The following is a 23,118-nucleotide window of genomic DNA, read 5'->3' on the forward strand; positions in this document are numbered from 1 at the left end:
TGTTTGTGTGTCGAATACCAGGCCCCACAGTCCCCATTCCAGCTCATGACTCTTTCATCCACAAGACAATATGTCACTTCATCACACTCTCTTGTAGGATCCTCATTTTTACCAGTCACTTTTTTGCACCTTTATCTTCCTTTTTTCGCCCATGTGTTTTCCCTCTTGCTCTGGATCAGTCTGATAAGGAAAAAAGTGCTTTTCGGCAAAAATGAGTACCGATGGGACCCACCTCCAACCATTGGCTTATTCGCCGAGGACTACAGAACTTACAAAAAAGACACACTGATTCAACTAAGAATTAGGTTGATAGATACCCAAATGCAAGTCTTTTAATCAATGTAGTGAGGCTGTATGAGGGCCAATTCTCCACACTGCGAGAGCAAAGCCATTGGTAACACTGGCCACTGAGGAGGGTGGGGCATATTCTTTTGTGCTGGAAACCGAGCCTCTCACTTCAGTCTTCGAGAAGCAATGCTGTGTGCTCTGCTGCCAGCCCCCACCCATCTAAATTCAATCAGCTCTGCGGTATTAAATGCAGATGTGTTCTGAGCACACCGAGATAATCTGCATTATCCGTGAATTACTGAGCCAGGAACAGCTCTAAGTGGCTGCATTCCAATAAATGAATTCCACAATATCCCCCAGCATCTCATTTAAGGCTGTCTGCGGTTCCTGGGAAGAGGTAGGGTGACAAAAAAGGCGGGAGGAGGACAGGAATGGGAGTGAAAAGCTGGAGAGAGCAGAACAGGAGGGGAGAAAAGCGAAAGACGAAATAGTGAGGATGCACAGAGATAGTGACCAGGACAGAAACTTGATCGGAATAGGCAATGGCTGGAACACAGTGAACAGCAGAGTGCAACAGTAGAAGGGGGCAAAGGGGAGAAAGGCCCCTGCTCGCAGTGACAGAACTGGTATAACAAAACAAAAGACCCGACCAGTTTGGAAAATAAGGATGAACACATTTATTATAATACGCTTGTAAAAAAATTAACCAATGACATGCATATTACGTTTTAGGGGGCATGAAGAGGCTGCAAGTGCAAATGATGTAAGCTGCCCTCGCGAGTCCGTAGCACTGAATTTAATAAACCAGAGCATCGTTTCTTAGCCGAAGTGCTCCCACGCCATTGCTAATGAGCCAACAGCCTAATTTAAAGCGCCTCGTAAAGTGCCTATGGTGAATCTGAATCATCCTGCTCACTGGCCTTCTGGTAGCACCGATACCTGGGGTGCGAAGGCAAATCGCAGTAGGAGCACGCATGTCTAAATTTGCAGTTAACCTCTCCTCTGGTACACCTGCCATCGTTGTAGTCCCAGCATACGCCAGTTTCCTTCCGTTTTACCCCACAGCCAGGAAGGGTCTCGTTTTGCGGCCATCCGGCCCCAGTAAAGCACCACAGCCAGCAGTTCATGTCCTTCTCGTCCCAGCGCACGTCGGGTTCGCTTGCTTTCAACAGTCGAAATTTGGTGTCGTACTCTAACCAAGCGTTAGGGCCATAATTCTCGTATGCGAGGACTATGGTGTGCTGGTAGCAACTCAACTGGGGAGCTAGTTCGATGAACTTTTCCAAAAGCACCGCGGAGTAAACTGTGAACCCCAGTATCCAGTTTGCCAACGACCTCTCCTGCGCCGCCTCTCTATTCCTGTACGACCACTTATTTATCAAGCCAAACATATTCACAAACTCTCCCTTCCAGATCTGTTCCTTCACCTCCTGCGGCACATGGCGAGCCACCACCGAGGGCGGGTGCAACAGCGCACCCCCGCTCGCTCGCACGCATGGCTGGACCCCACCAGGGCCTCCCGTGGAAGGGGGTGCGGCTGCTCCCTCCCGCACCCCAGAGCCGGGGTCTCCGTCCGACCGGCCGGAAGGAGCCGCAGAATACGCGGGAAAAGTCGAGGAGGCGGCCTGCTCTCCCGTACCCGCGGTGCCTTCCGGCCTACCGGGAGGGTCTGCGGCTGGAGGGGCCTGGCAGTGGGCGCGGAGGAGCGCTCGGGGCGGAGGGGCCCCCGCAGCCGCGAGGGGCCCTGGAGCTGCCATGGCGGCGCCCGAGGTGAGCACGCTGCACATTTCTTGGCAGCATTCGTACATGGCCAGCAGGAAGGGCTGCAGCGAGCTCCAATTCACCTGGCCCGAAGTCCCTACATCGGGCTGGGTTAAGACGGCTCCCTGAGGGGCCACCTCTGGGGTGGGCTCGGCAGGGGAGGGTGCATGCACCTCCTCGAGGTCCATCTCCTCCTCCTTCGCCGCTCTCGGGGCCTCTGCTGCCCCCCTCCGTGCTCGCGCTGCCCGGGCCCGCTTCTTGGGTGGCATTCTTGGCCAAAATACAGCAGGCGTTAGATGCCCGGTTCAGCTGCAGGCGGTGGTGGTAGCTCCACGAAGCCCCCGGAAAGCGGCAGGAGGGGCAGTTCCCACCGGCAGGTCGCAGATCAGGTGGGCCGTTGGGTACCCCAGGCCTAGTGGAAGGCCTGACGTGCAGATCCCCCCGCTATGCAGAATGCAAATGAGAGGGAAATGGTGTCGTCGGCGCGACCGCTGGCTTTTATTTTCAGACCAAGGGCCAACGCCCACCGCGAGACTTTCTGAGGTATCTTCTTCCGGTCTTGTGGACACGCCCCATCACCCTTCTTACCCCAGCACACACCTTAAATGAAAAATACATGTAACTGTAATTTGTCTTTGAGAACATTCTTTTTTTTGGGATAGGAAAGAGCTAGGTTGGTTCATATAATTACGCCAGCTGCCCGTGAGTGTAACCGAAAGATCACTGATTAGAATAGTGATAGGTGCCCTGTGAAAATCGTGCATTTATTGTCCTACGAGGTCTAAACCGGGGACGAACGCACCGCCAATATGTGTCACTATTTTAAAAAAAAATAAGAAAAAAAGATAACACACGGGATATGCCTGCGCACAATAAAATAGGCTGCCACAAAATGTGCAAAAATATTGTTTAGAAGTTTATAGTGATTTCAAGAGTTATGTTTTAGTAATATGCGACCTTTACGTATTGTAAACGTTTGTTTATAGGATCCCATTAAAAAATCACCCCCAGTCACACATCTGGTTAAATTCTTAGATTTCTTTTTGGTAACGAGGTAATTTCAGTATGGACTCAGCCATATGCAAATCAGCCTTGACCCTGCTCCCCATGTGAACATCCAGCCCAAACTGCCAGGCCACCTCCTCCCTGAACCGGAAACAAGCATCCTGGGACCGGTTTCAGGGTGGCGTGTTGAGCAAAAAAAAGGCAATGGATTAAATACAGATGTGTGACCTGGGGTGAATGATTTTTTCAGCCTTCCACCCATCTGTTCTTGTTTTTCTTGTCGTCCTTAGAGGGAAGGGTATGCCCAGACCTGGATCCCCGGCTCACTGTGCCACTAGATTTAAGCTAGCCTGGCTGATGAGGGATGATACCCAGAAACAAGTCCCAAGATGCTTGTTTCTTGTCCAGGGAGGACCAAGCCTGGCAGTTTGGGCTGGATTGTTCCCATAGGCAGCAGTGTCAAGACTGATTTGCATATGACCGGGTTCAAACTGGGGTGGCGTGGAGAGCAAAAAAACAATGGATTAAACCCAGATATGTGACTGGGGATGAATGTTTGAGTTGTTCAGCATTCTGTCCATCATCTATTCTTTTTGCCTCTGGTGCTACAGCAGCATTGTGCCCTGAGCTTGCCATGGTCTTGAACAATTCATACCCGTTTTTTTGGTATCCGTCTATTTTCTGAGTACAGTAAGTTCTTTGACTTAGTCTCTTGGATGCGGTCACCCCACTATCAACCCACTATCCACCGGCACTGACACTCAGGCTGTACGTATTCTCGTTCTTTCCTGTTCAGTGGCTATAGATTTATTCAAATTTGGTCCCTTCTTCAAATTTTGTAGGTTGCTTCCCCGGGACCTTTCTGTTTGTGAATAACTCTATTTTTGTGTGAGAACAGTTGTTCGGCACTCGTGCAGGCAGAGTTTGAATTCCTGGCCCCTCTATCTTTATTCCCCTCCATCCTGTTCCCATTTACAGATTTCCACTCTTGCTTCACTTCTCTCCTGTTTGTCATCACAAATCAAATCGCCATCAGCACATTGGGCTATTAGAACAACATCAACGGGTTGCAGTGGTGTCTTATTGTTAGGGCCCCAGTCTTTGCGAAAACCTATATACATTTGAATGTACATTGCTGTATTGTAACCTTGTATCATACACCTTGTATCATACACACTGTACACAAGCTTTGGCCTTTCCCAGTGTAGTCACTTGAGCACAAAGCACTGAGCACTTATTTATGGAAGCTGTACCTTTGAGTGAATTGAATACACGTTTTGTATGCTGACCAGGTTGTGTTTCCTGCTTCTTGAATCATTCATTGCTTTCTCAGTATTTGTTATTCTTCCTTGCATACCAATCTGGGGCCCTTGTATCCATTTTCATTCAGATGCCCCTGGTTCCAGGTGGGTATTAGGCTGCCCCTGTTTATGATTGTCATGGTCTTCCAGCATCACTGCACCATATACCTGGATGTTCTTTCAACAGTAGTGCACCATCTGCCATCTCTGCTGCTACAACATCTGCACACCATGTGAATCCCGAGTCTCAAAGAGTAGATCCCACTGCACTGACGCTTACATTAGTGCATATGTTGCAGTTTCTGCTTGTGCAGCAGTTGTGAATTGTGCCAGTCCTGGTCGTACACAATATGATTGCCCAGTAAATGCCTCCTCCACAGACAGGAGGAAAAATGGAAGAAAAAGAGAACTACTGATGTCCTCATTGTACGGAAGTCCCAACCGCACAACACACAGTCAGCTCATCACATCAGCCAAAGAAAATGACTACTCCAACACCATCAATGAAGCTACCAACAGAAGCAGAACACTTTTCAAGACAAGTCAAGTCAAGTCAAAAGAAGCTTTATTCGGTATGTAAAAATACAACCATATAGCAACAGACATAGTAACAAAACAACATACATATATATCAGATTATTAGGGACACGTTTCCGCTAAAATATGTACAAAATTTTATCAAAAAGTAAAACACAAATTATTATAGAGTTATTTCTACGTACACTACAGTATAGCGGCATTCATCTGATATTGATATATGTGCAAAGTAGCCTAATAAAGTGCAAGTGTTAATTCCATCTTTCCTAAAGTGCAATATGCATTTAGCAGCACAAAACCACATGCTTAAAAGGTCTAAACTACGTCATAATAAAGCGCAAGTGCTATGACCTTCTTTCAGTGCTCAACAGAGATGATAGCAGCAATTATACAATATTCATATGTGTGCAAATTAGCATGGTTAGCATGATAAAGTGCAAAGTATCAGTAACATCCTACCAAAAATACACAATACGTTTAGCAGCACAGATTTCAAGTACTTAAAAATGATAAAGCATTATTGAATAAATTCATATAATAATTGACTTTCTTACGGAAATACATTTTAAAATATAAGTGGCCACATGGAAACATACATCTGGGGTCTCTAGATTGAACATCAGTTGCATCGCTTGTTGTATACCACGCGTATTATATTTTAAAAAGATGGGTTTCAAATAAAATTTTCTATAAAAGGTATAAAAGTTACAGGATAACATAAAATGACAAGTGTTCTGTTTGGATTTGCCATCACAAGGACACAGCCAGGTAGCGGGTTTCTTAACCGCGGGAAAGGCCACAAGGTGGTGCACAATTCCCAGACGGAGACGGATCAATACAAAACGATGAGAGTTAGTACTAACAATGCTAAGATAGGGTTGGAAGCCTTCATTGATATTATATTCCAGATAGAGATTGAACGTACTTTGTTTTGCATATTTTTCCGCTCTAATCCCAGCTGTATGTTTAAGGAATAAGATTTTAAGCTCCCGCTTCGATGGTACAAAATTAGTTACAGGGTCTTTGAAGATGTTTAGGCCATAAAGTGTCATGTACCAGTATTGTATATGACTTAACCAGGGAATAGTTGATCGACGATCAAGTTTAATACAGTCATTAATTACATCCTGGGTGAACTTTGTCTCCTCCTTTGCCCAAATTGAGCGCCAAAGGGACAGGGGACGTAAAACAATAAAATCATTAACATGATTCATATTAAGTTCCCTGTTTGTTAATTCAGTTGAAGCCGTAGCTGGTGCACTGATTAAACGTTTTAAAAACACATTTTCCTCACGTTGAATCAGTTTGGTACTCTGGGCATCATATCCCCATACTCCGGCTCCGTATATGGCTTAAGATATACATCTTGCATTAAATATAGATATCATTTCATGAATTCTACGCGCCCCTAATTTTGCAGCAAATCTAAAAATACAACTTGTATTCCTAACCATTTTAAATAGGACACTTTTTTGTTCATTAACCCATCTCCCATCTCCTGAAAAGGTAATACCTAAATAACAGAAACTACTGACAGATTCTAATCTCTCCCCTTCTAAAAAGAAGGGCTTACATTTTCTCAGTTTCTTACCACATACCATTGTAACCGTCTTCCCTTTATTAACTTTCAACTTCCTGTTTTCAATGAAAAGATGGAATTGGTTAATTAGATGTTGCAGTCCATTATGTGTCTTAGAGATGAGGACCGCGTCATCCGCGTATAAAAGGATTGGGATTGGGTTACCATTAATGGTGGGTGCATCTGCATTAGTCTGTCTTAAAATTTGATCGACCTGATTAATAAAAAGCGAAAACAGTAGAGGGGCAAGTACACATCCTTGCCGAATACCTCTCCTGATCTTAAAAAACGGGGTACATTCACCATCTCTTCCGTATCTCACTTTGCTGGACAGATTGTTATACAGCCGGGCAAGCAGATGGATAATTTCAGTGGGGGCGGCCATCTCCAGTAAAGTAGGCCAGAGCAGTGCATGTTCCACCAGGTCAAATGCTGAACTCAAGTCGGCAAAGCACAGGTACAGATTACCAGCTTTGGCTTTAGTGTACCTGCCGACTATGAGTTCCAGGTTCACGCACTGCTCCATTGTACCCATCCCCCTACGAAACCCATACTGGACTGGGGATAAGATGTTTTTTTCCTCAGCCCAGGCTTCCAATCTCACTAGTAGGACTCGACTAAGGATTTTAACTGCCTAGTCCAGGAGTGAGATGGGTCGATAGTTTCGGGCCTCGGACCTAGATCCTTTTTTATGGAGGGGAACAATAATTGACTGACCCCATGTCAGTGGCAAAGTATCTTCCACTGCAGCATTAAAATAGCGTGTTAAAATTCGGGCCCACAGGATTATTTCATGTTTATAAAAGTCCATGGGTACCCCATCAGGCCCAGGTGCTTTCCCACCCTTACTATTTTTGATTGCCTCTGTAACTTCATCCGAAGTTAAAAATAGGTGCATTTTCTGCCATTTAGGGCATAACAATGCATCTGCATTAAAAACCAACCCATCTAGATTAATATCAGAGTTAAAAATCTCTGAGAAGTGAACGATCCAGGCATGGCAGCTAACATGAGAACTAACTTCGGGAATATTATCATTCTTTAAAAAAGGACCATTAATAATTTCCCAGAATAGTTTGTGATCTTTAGTTTCAGCAGCCCTATCTAGTTTATACCAAGCGTCATTTTGCAACTCTTTTTTCCTAGATACCAAAGCAGATTTATAATTAATTCGTCCTTCTCCGACTCTTTCTTTATCTCTTGGTTTATCATCCAGCGTTATTTTTAGATTTTTTAAAGCCTGGGCACACTGTTTATCAAACCACACAGTTTTAATTCTTTTAGGCTTTCTATTTCTTACGGCCAAAGGGTTCTCAACGGTACTTGTTATTTTTAAAAAGTTAGAGAGTAAGGTGGGCGCGGTCACAGTTGGTGCTAAGCAATATTCAATCTCTATATTACATTTACAAATGATATCCTTCGTCAGTTTATTGGGGTCTATCTTGGTCCATTTGATCCTCATGCCGTTTGGTCTCTCGGCCGTGATCCCTTGGACGGGCCTACCATATACTGTTGTTTTCGGGCCCCAGCCCATTAGTTCCACTGAGATACTATTATCATCACTCACGGGCTGCTCTATTACCCAGACGTTGGAGTAAACAGAGCCATTAGTCACCAGAATATGGTCAATATTAGAGTTAGCATCCCTCCCTCTAAACGTGGGGCACTTTTCGTTTTTTTTATACTTTACTCATTCTAGTAGCTCCAGATTTAATTTAGCTACCAGATTGTTCAGTGCACTACCATAGTTACTGTGTGGGAAATGGTTAAAGAAGATGTTATCACCACCCGGGTACTCTTCAAGATGTCCACAGATCCCCTTTCGGGCTTGACTACATGCTTTGATGTTAAAATCTCCTGCCCATAGTATCACAGTTCTGTTATTTGAGCGCGCAATTGCTGCTTCTATTGCACACTCAACATCAGGGACGATCTTATCCTGATTAGGACCCACAATATTGTTATAAAAATCACAATAATTAGATCCCTGCCTTTACTGTGTATTAAGCGTAAAACTGAGGCGTGCTCACCCACCACCATATATCCTCCATCATTAAATTCCGTTAGTTTTGTAGAAACCAATGTCAGTAGACCCCCCTTTGCTCTGCCAGCCTTAGAGGCTACTGCTGTCACGCTGTAAGAGGTGTAACCATCAACTTGTATTTGTTCTCTGTGCCATGTCTCTTGTAAACAGATTATATCATAACCCTGTTTAGTAAAGTTGTCCCAAAACGGTGTATTTAGTTTAGCAGCAATTCCTGCTATATTCCAGGTGGTAATTACAAGGGAATCAACATGATTGTCTCTTGTGCCCTCAGAGTGATTAGATAATGATGATGTTTCTATACTTGGTATCGTATTGGTGATTTGTAAAGCATTGACAGTCGCCATAGTTACATCATTATCTTTGCTTGATTCATATTTGGTCACATTTAAGGTTTGCTCCGTTTCAACTCTTACACAGCATTGACCCCCCAACTCTTTTACCAAAGTTACTGTATCACCAAATACAATGATCTCAGGTTGTGTGGCCGTAGATGATGCATGCAGTCAATCATTCTCCTCTAATGAGTTGAACACCTGAAATCTATTGTAAGTTGGGACTGCAAAATTATCGTATATATTGAACAGTTGGGCCGGAGTGGGGGGAACATTTGGATGGTTAATATGTACAGCTCTTGGGTGCTGAAATGGGTGCGGGGTAATTTGCCTTCCTGACTGATTCCTATAAAAGTAATCAAGTGGGAACAAGGTGGTATTATATTCCTGATTAGATGTCATGGGTGCGTGTAATATCGAATCTCTCGCCCATTCAGTAGTCCTATAGTTTATAACTATGCAATCCCCATTTATCTCCTTTTTATTTGGTCCCACCCATCCTACCCTCTGAGTAGAAATGATCTCACTGGCCCCACGTATTGGGAAGCCACAGTTTTTCACCAACCAGTGCAAAGTTTTATTTTTTAAAGTATCTTGATTTTCAAATTGGGTAGGCAATAATTTGGGTACGTTAGCAAGGATCGCCACATATGGTCTACATTCCGGTGGTAAATTAATTGTGGCCGGAATGATATTATTATTTTGACGCCTGGGTGCTGACGGGTTCTTATTATAAACATGATCGCCTGTATTCTTCTGACCACCTACGACTTTCACCCCATTTGTTGTGTTGGGAAAAATGGTCGCTGGCCTCTTGCTGCCACTTATAGTAGCTGCAGAGTTCACCGCCAGGGCAGTCTCAGTAGAGGTTCTGTTTACTATACTTGGTGTATTTTTGTTCAATTTTCCGGGTGGTACATTAGTTGTAGGGGACCTAACCTGTGTACTCAGTTGTTCTAAGACATCCAGGTTAGCTATACCCAATTTTTCTAAGTTCTCTACTTTTTTAATAAGGGTTTCTAGGGTTTCTGTCACTGGTGCAATGTGGGTTATTATGGTTTTCTCCAAATATTGCATCAGTCCCTCAACACTAGTTGGAGTTAGTGCTTCCTCTGGATACATGTTTCCACTGTTTTGATGTTTCTCACCCTCCCTCTCACGGTCTACCTGAGTTTGTACCGCTCTCTTCTTTTTGCGTCTAAATGCCTTACCCTGCTTACTGATTATCAGCCTCTTCCTACCCAAAGTAGGTTTCATTTTAGGCTGAACAGACCCACAATCAGTTTCGCTGCTTACCAAACTGATATCACTCGTTTCTACAGTGGTGGTGATGCCGTTGATATCACAGCCATCTAAATCCCCCAGATCATTAGACGCGTCATTCTGGATTGTAGGCTGCGGTGTGACACTTATTGTCAAGTCAGGTGTTAAAGAGAGTCTGCTATCCCTGACACAGGTATAGATGGTTCTGAATGTTGAGGTACAACAAATTGATTTTGGGCATTTCTAGGTAGACCTGCAAAAGATTGTAACAAAAGGGAATCATGAGATAATGATGTTTCATTTGTAATATCAACTAATGTGCTAGCCACATTTGGTGATTGAGTTATTAAACACATGCTAGCTGGCAGTGAGAGTCTTCTCTCCGTGCTCTCAATGGCATTAACCACAACCCCAATAGTTTGCTGTAACATTCTATCGATAGCAGTTAGGGTGGGTAAAGGAGGTGGTACCGATGTTTGTTTTCTTGTAACCGAACGTTTATGCATGGGAGTTTTTTTAACCACCACTCTACTTTTACTTTTACCCTCCATCAGGGCTATTCTCAACTGCTAGTCGTAACAGTCAAACGTACAAGAGAGTTACCTTAATGGCCAAGGAAAAAATCAAGGGGGGTGGCCCAGACCAGCCTCTTTCAGTCTCTGAGGGTCTCAGAGGGCCCGCCCTTTGCCCGGGCTTAGCCCGGCGCGTCCCGCGCGCGTCCTCGCTGGATGAAGGAGTGGGTGTGTCTTTATGCGCCTCCTGGCTCTGCGCAGTGATGGTGGGGGAGGCGTCCTGAACACAGGGCTGCTGGGGGCTGTAGTTGAATCTCTCCCGACCGGCGGAGCCAAGCCCGGCCAGCCGGAAGTGTTGGAAGATGATGCACAGCAGCGGAGCAAAGCCCGGCCACCCCACAGCCACAACTCTCGAGCAGCACGCCTCAGCGGAGCCTCAGGGACAGGAGGTAGGCTCGGCCGGCGTGTACAGCTTTCCGTTAGACCGCCACCCGGTCCTCAGCAGTGGGTGTGTCTTTATGCGCCTTCTGGCGCTGCGCAGTGATGGTGGGGGAGGCGTCCTGAACACAGGGCTGCTGGGGGCTGTAGTGGAATCTCTCCCGACCGGAGGAGCCAAGCCCGGCCCGCCGGAAGTGTTGGAAGATGATGCACAGCAGCGGAGCAAAGCCCGGCCGCCCCACAGCCACAACTCTCGAGCAGCACGCCTCAGCGGAGCCTCAGGGACAGGAGGTAGGCTCGGCCGGCGTGTACAGCTTTCCGTTAGACCGCCACTTTCAAGCACACATCAGACCCATCTTACCCACCTTTCCCTCACTCCACAGACAAGGGCAATGCCACCACCCTCTTTTTTTCAGAGAAAAAATAAAGCAGATCAGACAGCACATCGACAACTCCAAGCCTGCTTCTCCTCTTCCACCCACCTCTTCTCGAAGATTCCTATAATTTAAAGCCCTGTCCCTCACATATTCTATCGACATACTCAACTCATTCAAAGCCACTTTCTATGAACATGATGTCATAACCTTGTCCTTCATCAGAGCTATTTCTGGGGAAGCTACCTCATTCCTCACCATTGTCAATGCCTCCCTGATTTGATGCCACTTTCCAGAAGCTCGCAAGACAGTCTAGATTCTCCCACTTCTAACAAAACCTTCAAAAGACTCAGATGATATCGCCTGCTACTGGCCCCCACTCTCCTACTCTTCATTCACAAGATCATTGGAAAAGCAACGTATGCTCAACTCCAAGATCACATCCATGCTAAGCACCTCCTGCATGGATACCCGTGTGCCTTCAGATCACACTGCTGCACAGAGAATGCTGCCATGCACATCATAGACGGCATCCTGAACACAGATGAAGTTGACTCCTGCCTCCTGATATTGCTGGACATCTTAGCTGCCTTCAACATAGTCTACCACATGACCCATATTCACACCCTTTCCAGTCAACTCCAGTTTCTTCACATGGGCACTTGCAGGTTTCAAAAGATCTTCAGTCAACCAGGATTCCATAATTACATACTGTTTCCTGTCAACTTCAACCTCTACATCAGGGGTCTTCAAACTGTGGGGCGTGACCCCCAGGGAGGCCGTGGAGTGGTGTGAAGGGGGTCGCGCATTCACAGTCACACTTCTGCCCTGGCCTCCAGGGCTTCAGCTTCCCTCCTCCCCCGTCCTGTGTCTCAGCCCGGGCTGCTGCAGTGCAGCTCGCGCTGCTGGGGGCTTGGCTGGGCAGTGTCTGGAGTCTTATCTCTGGCACGCCCGAGTTTTTCACAGGTCTTTAAAGACCATTAGCATATTTACATGCCTTTGTAAACTGGTTACAGAGGCTTAATGTTTTTTATGGTTCCAGTACCCCCTGGGCCCCCACTCTGCCTATTCCTTACATTTGTATTTTTACACTTATTGCTGTAGTGTGAGAATGCATTTAATGAAAAGAAATATAAAGTTGGGTTGCCAAAAGAAACATGCCTGCTGTGTGTTGTTTAAAGAGCCTGCAGAGACCTGCTCTTGACACTAAATAGAGTTATAAATAAAAACAAGTATGTATTAATTAGTTGTGTGACTTTTCTGTCTTTGTTCTCATTAATTATCAGTCATGGATCATTGAGTCATCCCTAGAACACAATTAAAAGGGCTTTCTATTTAGATTTGCTGTTCTAAGTATTCACAGATAAGGGTTAAAAATACAGCTTTAGGTGACTGCTTATTTCTGGGCCATCAAAATAATGAACTGGTAACCCTAATCATAAGACTGAAAGTTTGTTGCAGGATCAGCACATTATTTATTTCCTCCACCCTCAATCCCTGTTTAATGCCATTATAGCAATAGTTTAACTTATATCTGAAACCCTACACTTCAAGTTTCTGGGAATGCACCCTGCTTTCAGACAACTCACTTCTCATTCTCGCCTTCACTTTCATGCTCACCCTGCACTTGCAGCAATCACATTGCACTCACACTGATCACCATGCACTCACAGCAATCACAATGCACTCACACTGATCACCATGCACTCACACTATTCACCCGCTCACCCTGCACTCACACTGATCACCATGCACTCACACCAATCACCATGCACTCACACCAATCACCATGCACTCACACCATTCACCAGCTCACCCTGCACTCACAGTGATCACAATCCACTCACACTGATCACAATGCACTCACAACATTCACCCACTCACCCTGCACTCACAGTGATTACAATGCACTCACACTGATCACAATGCACTCACATCATTCACCCACTCACCCTGCACTCACACTGATCACCATGCACTCACACCATTCACCTGCTCACCCTGCACTCAAAGTGATCACAATGCACTCACACTGATCACACTGCACTCACACTGATCGCCATGCACTCACAACAATCACCCGCTCACCCTGCACTCACAGTGATCATCATGCACTCAGTGATCACAACGCACTCAGACTGATCACCATGCACTCACAACATACACCCGCTCACCCTGCTCTCACAGTGATCACTCTGCACTAAAAATGCGCTTGCATTGTTCACTCTGTACCGCACCCTGCAGTCACACGAGCACACTTCTCATCCTGCACTCATGTGACACTTCACACACCTGCCCCCCTCACTGCTCAATCTGTAGCTCACTCAAAAAAGACCATCACTAACCATGCACTAATTCGTCCCACTCTGCACTTACAGCCAAACTCAAATTCATATGGTCACCTCACTCACCCTGTAGTCACTCCTTTTACCCTACTCTCACACTGTTGCATTGCTCTCCATGCAGTCACATGAGCACTCTTGTCACCCACACAGTGTAGAAGGTTAAAGTACCTGGTACACAGAAGATGTACCATTCATATCACAGAACTGAGTGTGAGTAAACTGAGTATTTTGTCAGACAGGTGCTATAGAGAGATGAGGTGTATTGTTGGTGAGTGGTAGTGAGGGAATTCATGGAGAAGGTGGAAAGACCGTTGCACCGTGTGCGACCAGTGCTAGGGCCATCACTAACCATGCACTAATTTGTCCCACTCTGCACTTACAGCCAAACCCAAATTCATATGGTCACCTCACTCACCCTGTAGTCATTCCTTTTACCCTACTCTCACACAGTTGCATTGCTTACCGTTCAGTCACATGGGCACTTTTTCACCCACACAGTGCAGAAGGTTAAAGTACCTGGTACAAAGAAGATATACCATTCACATCACAGAACTGAGTGTGAGTAAACTATGAGTATTTTTTCTGACAGGTGCTATAGAGAGATGAGGTGTATTGTTTTTTTAAATTTTTTTTTTTTAAGAACCTTTATTGTTATAGTGCGGAGATACAAACATGGGCTTACAACCAGTCCGGCCGGCCGCTATTCAAATCGATTAAAAATTAATGCAGTATAAAGACATACAGCGGTCCGGAGTTCAAAAGCTGAGTAGCATCCAGGATACATCATATAATTAAAGTACCATGCGATAATAAGGATCTGAGACGGTTCATTTTGTAATAACGAAAAATAAATGAAAATCAATGTCACATAATCACATACACCCCTAATACAGCTAATTAAAAGCAAAAGATTTTACGCCAGTGATATACGTAGATGAAAAAGACTGGGGAGGGGGTATACGAGTCAGGAGAGATGCAATAAATACTAAGCAATCATGGCGAACTAGCCCCACCCCTCAAGGCGAAACACAATATGGGAGACATGGAAGACGACGACATCGAAAAAGGAAAAGGGCAAAGGGCCATAGAAACAAAGACAGAACAAAATAACAAACCCATCCCTCAACCCTGCACCCCTGCAAAAGGCTACGGCCTACCCCCCCAGCAGCGTGCCTGTCGCCCTAAATAAGAGACCCGAAATACAGAGAAGAAAAAGAGAAAAAGAAGAGAAAAAAGACAAGAGAAGGGCCCTCGATCTAGTTATCTGGCCCCTCCCACCTCCGCGTGCGAAAATCGTAAAAACAGCAATGTTAGAAAAAGTACAGGTAGCAGCAATCACGTATAACGCAATCAATGACATCCCCGCTAAGCGCCCCTCAAATCACCATCAACCAGCCATGAGTCCCTCCATGTTCCAAGCGAGTTCACCCCTGGCCTCGTTTGTCAATAGTACCAACGTTGAACCATCCCTCAAACGGGATACAAGGCAGCACAAAGGGTCCGATTACACCGGGAGGGACAGGCAGTGTCGCCGCTCCATAGGACCCCAGCCACCAAAATTTCGCCGATGATGCATGGCGGAAGTCTGATTGGAACAATGTCAACACCGCCAACAGTCTCGAGTCCGAACACAGTCCCGCCAGGCACGGAAAGGGAAACACGCGATGCGGGAAGCGCCAAAACCCCGACGGGGCCGCCCAAGCCGTGTATCGATGCTGTTAGAGGTGTATTGTTGTTGAGTGGTAGTGAGGGAATTCATGATGAAGGTGGAAAGACTGTTGCACCATGTTAGACCAGTGCTAGGGCCAGCCCTGGCTGGGAGTGTTAAACCCCCCCCCGCGTCCCCGAAGTTCGGGTCTAGTGGATCCCCTGCTTCTGCCTATTATTATTTACATTTGTAGTGCGCTACTGTTACCAAAAGGTGCCCTGGGGCTAATTACCATCTGCTTGCAATGTGAGAGAGGGATCCGGGGTTGGGAGAGGAGAGAAGAGAGGGATGGAAGGAAGGAAGGGGTGAGAGGAAAGGGACATGGTTAAACTGCTTAACTCTGCACAAGACCGCCAGGGTTTGAAGAGACCCTTGCTGCTCCCGGCCATGGCCAGGTGAGCTTCTAATGTGGCAGCGCATATTCCTGCAGAGTGGGAGGCCCTTCACAAAAGTTGACTAGACATCTTTCTGATGTTAATTGCTATATTTTGGTTATAAACTGGTACTGATGGGGTGAAATCTTTCCTCAGTGTTACTGTGTTAAAAAATGTCAAAATAATAAAGCAATGCTATCCCAAAATACACATCACAGAACATTATTTAAATTTTCTACTCACACAATTTAGTCAAGCCTGTCGCATAATTTTGTTCTCACCTGCCTCATAATTCCAGTAGCTCTGCCTAGAGGTTTAGAATTTTTTGTCAGGAGGGGGTCTTTCCGCCTCTAAATGTTGACAGGGGGGTCTCGGCATCCAAACGTTTGAAGACCTCTGCTCTACATCGAGTCCCTTGGAGCTTTACTCACAGATAAAGGCATCAAGACTCATCAGTATGCCAACGTCACACATCTACCTGAAGATTACGCTGCTCCAGACTTCAGATGCCTCAAGCACTGTCTTCACCTTATTCAGACCTCAATGCTCATTGCCTACCTGAAGTTCAACATAACCAAGACAGAATTCCTGTTATTTACCAAGAACAAGCAACTAATAGTCCAAACCTGGCCCAATGACCTAAACCTTGACAGTTACGAACCCCAACTTTGACTGAATGCCAAGACACCTAGATTTACCTTTGACACAAACCTCACCCTCAAGGAACAAATGGCTAAAAAGCAAATACAACGTGGAACCAGAAAGTGGAACTTTTCCTGCCTGAAAGCAACATCAACCCTGCTGTGCAAGGCCTTCTGCTCTCACATCTGGATGGTGGTAATGCCTGCTCCATGGCTGACCAGACTCCACTCTGGAACCCCTTAAGGGCATCCTACAAGCCACAGCATGTCTCATCCAGGGTCAGAAGAAATATGTCACATCAGTCACATCTGATGGAACTGCAGTGGCTTCCCTTGCTGGCCCACAAAACTAACTGGTTCGTTTGCAAAGCCACCATGAACAGCTCCTCTGTTTATCTTGCAAACAAGCAGACTATCTCTGGTAGTTCTCGGCGTACCCGCAGCCAGGCCACCATCAGACTGAAGAAATAGGGCCTGAATACGAGTTCAGTTGCTATTTATCTCACCTGATAAATAACAATTCCACTGGGTATGTTATTTATAGGGTGCAATTAATAGCACCTATTACGAGTTTGTAGGGAATAACATGCAGATTTTGGTGTTTAATGCACTAAAATTCGCAAGGTACAGGAAACAATGTACATATTCCCCTGTTAATTTTGACAGGTTTGATCTGCCGAAATGTAATGCAGCTGGGGGTATTTAACACATCTGATAGCTATCAGATAAGTTAAATACCCTTTAACTTGTAATTCCAACCCATGCGTAAACAGCGTTTTTTGCATGGGTCGGAATTAACCGACTCACTCATACTCAGGCAATAAGAAGTGTAAAAAAACAAAAAAACAAGGTAACAGGCATTTTCTATCTATCCAATAAGGATGTGGAAAAACAACCCCATATCCATAAATAGAGCACTAAAGCTGCTCCAGTTTAGTAAAGAGTTGAAGACACACCTCTTTACGGAACACTGTGTCACAAAGCAGTTAACAGTCTAATACCTTACCTCTCCTATAACTCGTTGATCATCTGCTTACCTTTGACTCTGTATAGCATTCTGCTGCCTTTTTGGCTCGGTTTGCACTATACAAATAGCACAAGCATACACACTACTGTTCTGGCAGCAGAAGTGCTCCCAGGCACTGGCAGCACAGGACACACTGCCAGCACAGTTCTGCTTTTACAGCAGAAGTGCAGACTGCCAACGCTTCTCTTGTGGTAGTACTGCACTCTGTACTAGAACAATCCTCATCTTAAATCAGCAGTACACCTGTGTCTCCCCCGCCTCATGCAGCAGCAATGTACCACGTGCCAGTCCTACTCTTACAGCAGCTGTGCACCTGTGCCTTCTGAGTGTCTCGCTGCAGCAGTGCACCCTGCCAGTCTTGCAGAAGTGCAATCCATGCCAGAACCACTCTTGGTGCACCATCTACCAGTCTTACTCCTACAGCAGTAGTGCACCATGTGCTAGTCTTTCTCTTGCGATACAAAAGGGGATGATGGACGGAGCGTTTGAGCAAATCAAACACTCACCCCCAGTCAACTGATCTGGGTTTAATCCATCACCATTCTTTAGCCCACTCAGCCACCCCATTTCAGACATGGCTATATGCAAATCAGTCTGACCCTGTGCCTCATGGGAACAGTCCAGCCCGAACTGCCAAGCCATGTCTTCCATGGACCGGAAACAAGCATCCTGGGACCGGTTTCGGATTCATAATCCTCATCAGCCAGGCTATCTTGAATCCAGTGGCCAAGTGAGCAAGGGACTCACGTCTGAGCATACCCTGCCACACTTAGGGCGAACAAAGCGATACAAAAGGGAATGATGGACGGAGCGTTTGAGCAAATCAAACACTCACCCCCAGTCAACTGATCTGGGTTTAATCCATCACCATTCTTTAGCCCACTCAGCCACCCCATTTCAGACATGGCTATATGCAAATCAGTCTGACCCTGTGCCTCATGGGAACAGTCCAGCCCGAACTGCCAAGCCATGTCTTCCATGGACCGGAAACAAGCATCCTGGGACCGGTTTCGGATTCATAATCCTCATCAGCCAGGCTATCTTGAATCCAGTGGCCAAGTGAGCAAGGGACTCACGTCTGAGCATACCCTGCCACACTTAGGGCGAACAAAGCGATACAAAAGGGAATGATGGACGGAGCGTTTGAGCAAATCAAACACTCACCCCCAGTCAACTGATCTGGGTTTAATCCATCACCATTCTTTAGCCCACTCAGCCACCCCATTTCAGACATGGCTATATGCAAATCAGTCTGACCCTGTGCCTCATGGGAACAGTCCAGCCCGAACTGCCAAGCCATGTCTTCCATGGACCGGAAACAAGCATCCTGGGACCGGTTTCGGATTCATAATCCTCATCAGCCAGGCTATCTTGAATCCAGTGGCCAAGTGAGCAAGGGACTCACGTCTGAGCATACCCTGCCACACTTAGGGCGAACAAAGCGATACAAAAGGGGATGATGGACGGAGCGTTTGAGCAAATCAAACACTCACCCCCAGTCAACTGATCTGGGTTTAATCCATCACCATTCTTTAGCCCACTCAGCCACCCCATTTCAGACATGGCTATATGCAAATCAGTCTGACCCTGTGCCTCATGGGAACAGTCCAGCCCGAACTGCCAAGCCATGTCTTCCATGGACCGGAAACAAGCATCCTGGGACCGGTTTCGGATTCATAATCCTCATCAGCCAGGCTATCTTGAATCCAGTGGCCAAGTGAACAAGGGACTCACGTCTGAGCCTACCCTGCCACACTTAGGGCGAACAAAGCGATACAAAAGGGGATGATAGACGGAGCGTTTGAGCAAATCAAACACTCCCCCCAGTCAACTGATCTGGGTTTAATCCATCACCATTCTTTAGCCCACTCAGCCACCCCATTTCAGACATGGCTATATGCAAATCAGTCTGACCCTGTGCCTCATGGGAACAGTCCAGCCCGAACTGCCAAGCCATGTCTTCCATGGACCGGAAACAAGCATCCTTGGACCGGTTTCGGATTCATAATCCTCATCAGCCAGGCTATCTTGAATCCAGTGGCCAAGTGAGCAAGGGACTCACGTCTGAGCATACCCTGCCACACTTAGGGCGTACAAAGCGATACAAAAGGGGATGATGTACGGAGCGTTTGAGCAAATCAAACACTCACCCCCAGTCAACTGATCTGGGTTTAATCCATCACCATTCTTTAGCCCACTCAGCCACCCCATTTCAGACATGGCTATATGCAAATCAGTCTGACCCTGTGCCTCATGGGAACAGTCCAGCCCGAACTGCCAAGCCATGTCTTCCATGGACCGGAAACAAGCATCCTGGGACCGGTTTCGGATTCATAATCCTCATCAGCCAGGCTATCTTGAATCCAGTGGCCAAGTGAGCAAGGGACTCACGTCTGAGCATACCCTGCCACACTTAGGGCGAACAAAGCGATACAAAAGGGGATGATGGACGGAGCGTTTGAGCAAATCAAACACTCACCCCCAGTCAACTGATCTGGGTTTAATCCATCACCATTCTTTAGCCCACTCAGCCACCCCATTTCAGACATGGCTATATGCAAATCAGTCTGACCCTGTGCCTCATGGGAACAGTCCAGCCCGAACTGCCAAGCCATGTCTTCCATGGACCGGAAACAAGCATCCTGGGACCGGTTTCGGATTCATAATCCTCATCAGCCAGGCTATCTTGAATCCAGTGGCCAAGTGAGCAAGGGACTCACGTATGAGCATACCCTGCCACACTTAGGGCGAACAAAGCGATACAAAAGGGGATGGCAGTTCGGGCTGGACTGTTCCCATGAGGCACAGGGTCAGACTGATTTGCATATAGCCATGTCTGAAATGGGGTGGCTGAGTGGGCTAAAGAATGGTGATGCATTAAACCCAGATCAGTTGACTGGGGGTGAGTGTTTGATTTGCTCAAACGCTCCGTCCATCATCCCCTTTTGTATCGCTTTGTTCGCCCTAAGTGTGGCAGGGTATGCTCAGACGTGAGTCCCTTGCTCACTTGGCCACTGGATTCAAGATAGCCTGGCTGATGAGGATTATGAATCCGAAACCGGTCCCAGGATGCTTGTTTCCGGTCCATGGAAGACATGGCTTGGCAGTTCGGGCTGGACTGTTCCCATAAGGCACAGGGTCAGACTGATTTGCATATAGCCATGTCTGAAATGGGGTGGCTGAGTGGGCTAAAGAATGGTGATGGATTAAACCCAGATCAGTTGACTGGGGGTGAGTGTTTGATTTGCTCAAACGCTCCGTCCATCATCCCCTTTTGTAAGTCTTACTCTTGCAGCAGTAGTGCACCATGTGCTAGTCTTACTCTTGCAGCAGTAGTGCACCATGTACCAATCTTACTCTTGCAGCAGCAGTGCACCACATACCAATCTTACTCTTGCAGCAGCAGTGCACCATGTGCTAGTCTTACTCTTTCAGAAACAGTGCACCATGTGCTAATCTTACACCTACAGCAGCAGTGCACAATGTGCTAGTCCTACACTTTCAGTAGCTGTGCATCATGGACCAGTCTTACTCTTGCAGCAGTGGTGCACCATCTGCCAGTCTTACTCTTACGGCAAGAAGGCAAAAGACACACAATTGACGGACGGATGCAGAACAGATCAAAACATTCTCCCCCAGCCAAGAGATCTGGGTTAAGTCCATCATTCTTTTGCTCACCATGCCACCCCAGTTTAGACCTGGCCATAGGCAAATCAGTCTTGACCCTGTGCCTCATGGGAACAGTCCAGCCCGGACTGCCGAGCCAGGTCCTCCCTGGCCTGGAAACAAGCATCCTAGGACTGGTTTCGGGGTTTCTTGCAGCAGTAGTGCACCATGTACCAATCTTACTCTTACAGCAGCAGTGCACCATGCACCGATCTTACTCTTGCAGCAGCAATGCACCATGTGCTAATCTTACTCCTACAGCAGCAGTGCACAATGTGCTAGTATTACACTTGCAGTAGCTGTGCATCATGGACCAGTCTTAGTCTTGCAGCAGTAGTGCACCATGTCCCAGTCTTACCCTTGCAGCAGTGGTGCACCATATGCTAGTCTTACTCAGGCAGCAGTAGTTCACCACATGCGAGTTTTACTCTTACAGCAGTGGAGCACCATATGCCAGTCTTACTAATCATAGTCGCACCAGTGGGGAGGCACCCAAAGAATCAAAAATGCAGTTTGAAACTATCACGGGAATTACAGACAATAGAGCCAACACCATGGCCTATACAAACGAACAAGCGGATCCAATTTATTCATTGATTAAGGAAATAAGTAACATGGATGCCCAATGGGGCTCTGTAAGCCAACAGCTTAAACAGTTGGAATACCTGACTCGGCGTCAATTAAACCAAAGGATGCACGCCTCAACACTCATACAGTACCACAAAGCTAAGCGGATTCCGGGGGTCTGCAGTTGTCAATCAAGCCAATGCTGTTCCGTTTTAATCTCAACGCCAAATTTATGGACAAATGGTTCAGTATACTGAATAAGTGCTCATTGGACCTTATCTTGCTTATAGTGGAAGAATTAGCCAAGACAATACGTGAACTGGAGGAGGAGATTTTCATTCTAAAGACAGAACTTGAAACAAGGATGTAAGTTGACACTTGGAAAATCAGCCTAGAGGGCATTAACTTAAAACTTGAGAAATATGAGAAGGAGTTGCAAGAAGGGAAGCTACGCAAGTATAAGCGTGACACAATAGATTACAAACTCAACGAGGTGTACACGTGGGCTGACATCTATGCCGGCGTCAATTTGTCCCTAAAAAAACAACACCAACTACCCATTCGTCCGAAGAAAGTCTGGTGACAGATAAAGACACAGCCATTCGACGAGGACCGGTACGAGTAACCCAAGAGGGATCAGTGATGACCTCGGAAGCCACTGAGCAAGCAACAACGAGTGGGAATGTGGCTTTTTTGTCCCAGGAACAGAACAGAACCAAGGACGTCCACCGACGCAACAAGTAGAAACATCATTAGGAAGAGAAAAACAAGGCGAGGAAGTGGCAGGAAAAGCTTTACGGAGTGGACGGACAGTGGTCTAATAATAAATATTTCATCCACGACACTTACCGAACAACAAGTAAGAGTACTAAATAAGGGACTTTCATTTGTACCTACTACCATAACAAACGAAATGGAGACAGAGGGAGCTTTTTTCAGGTTTATGCGATCATTAAGGTTAAGACATTATTTTACAAATGTGGCAGAACCAGTGGAAAAAAAACGAGGGAAGTACACTGCCGAAATTTAAACCAAAGAGTGTCTACCAAGCACCGGTGTCGCATAAAATGTTAGACACATTTGAAATTATGGTCAAAAAAGATCTTCAAACACTGGATTACAAAAAAACTAGGAATAACAATATGACCAAAATGGAGCAGAACATCATAAAGAACTTGACTAACAATAAAGATCTGATAATACAACCAGCAGATAAGGGCGGAGCCCTGGTAGTGATGGACTCATTTTTCTATGAACATAAAGTTAATGAACATGTGGCAGACACGGACACTTACTTACTGTTATCGTCAGATCCTACCTCTAAGCTTCAATAAATGCTTGATGGTATATTGC

This window comes from Lissotriton helveticus, chromosome 5_1 (assembly GCF_964261635.1).
Source record: "Lissotriton helveticus chromosome 5_1, aLisHel1.1, whole genome shotgun sequence".
NCBI lineage: Eukaryota > Metazoa > Chordata > Amphibia > Caudata > Salamandridae > Lissotriton > Lissotriton helveticus.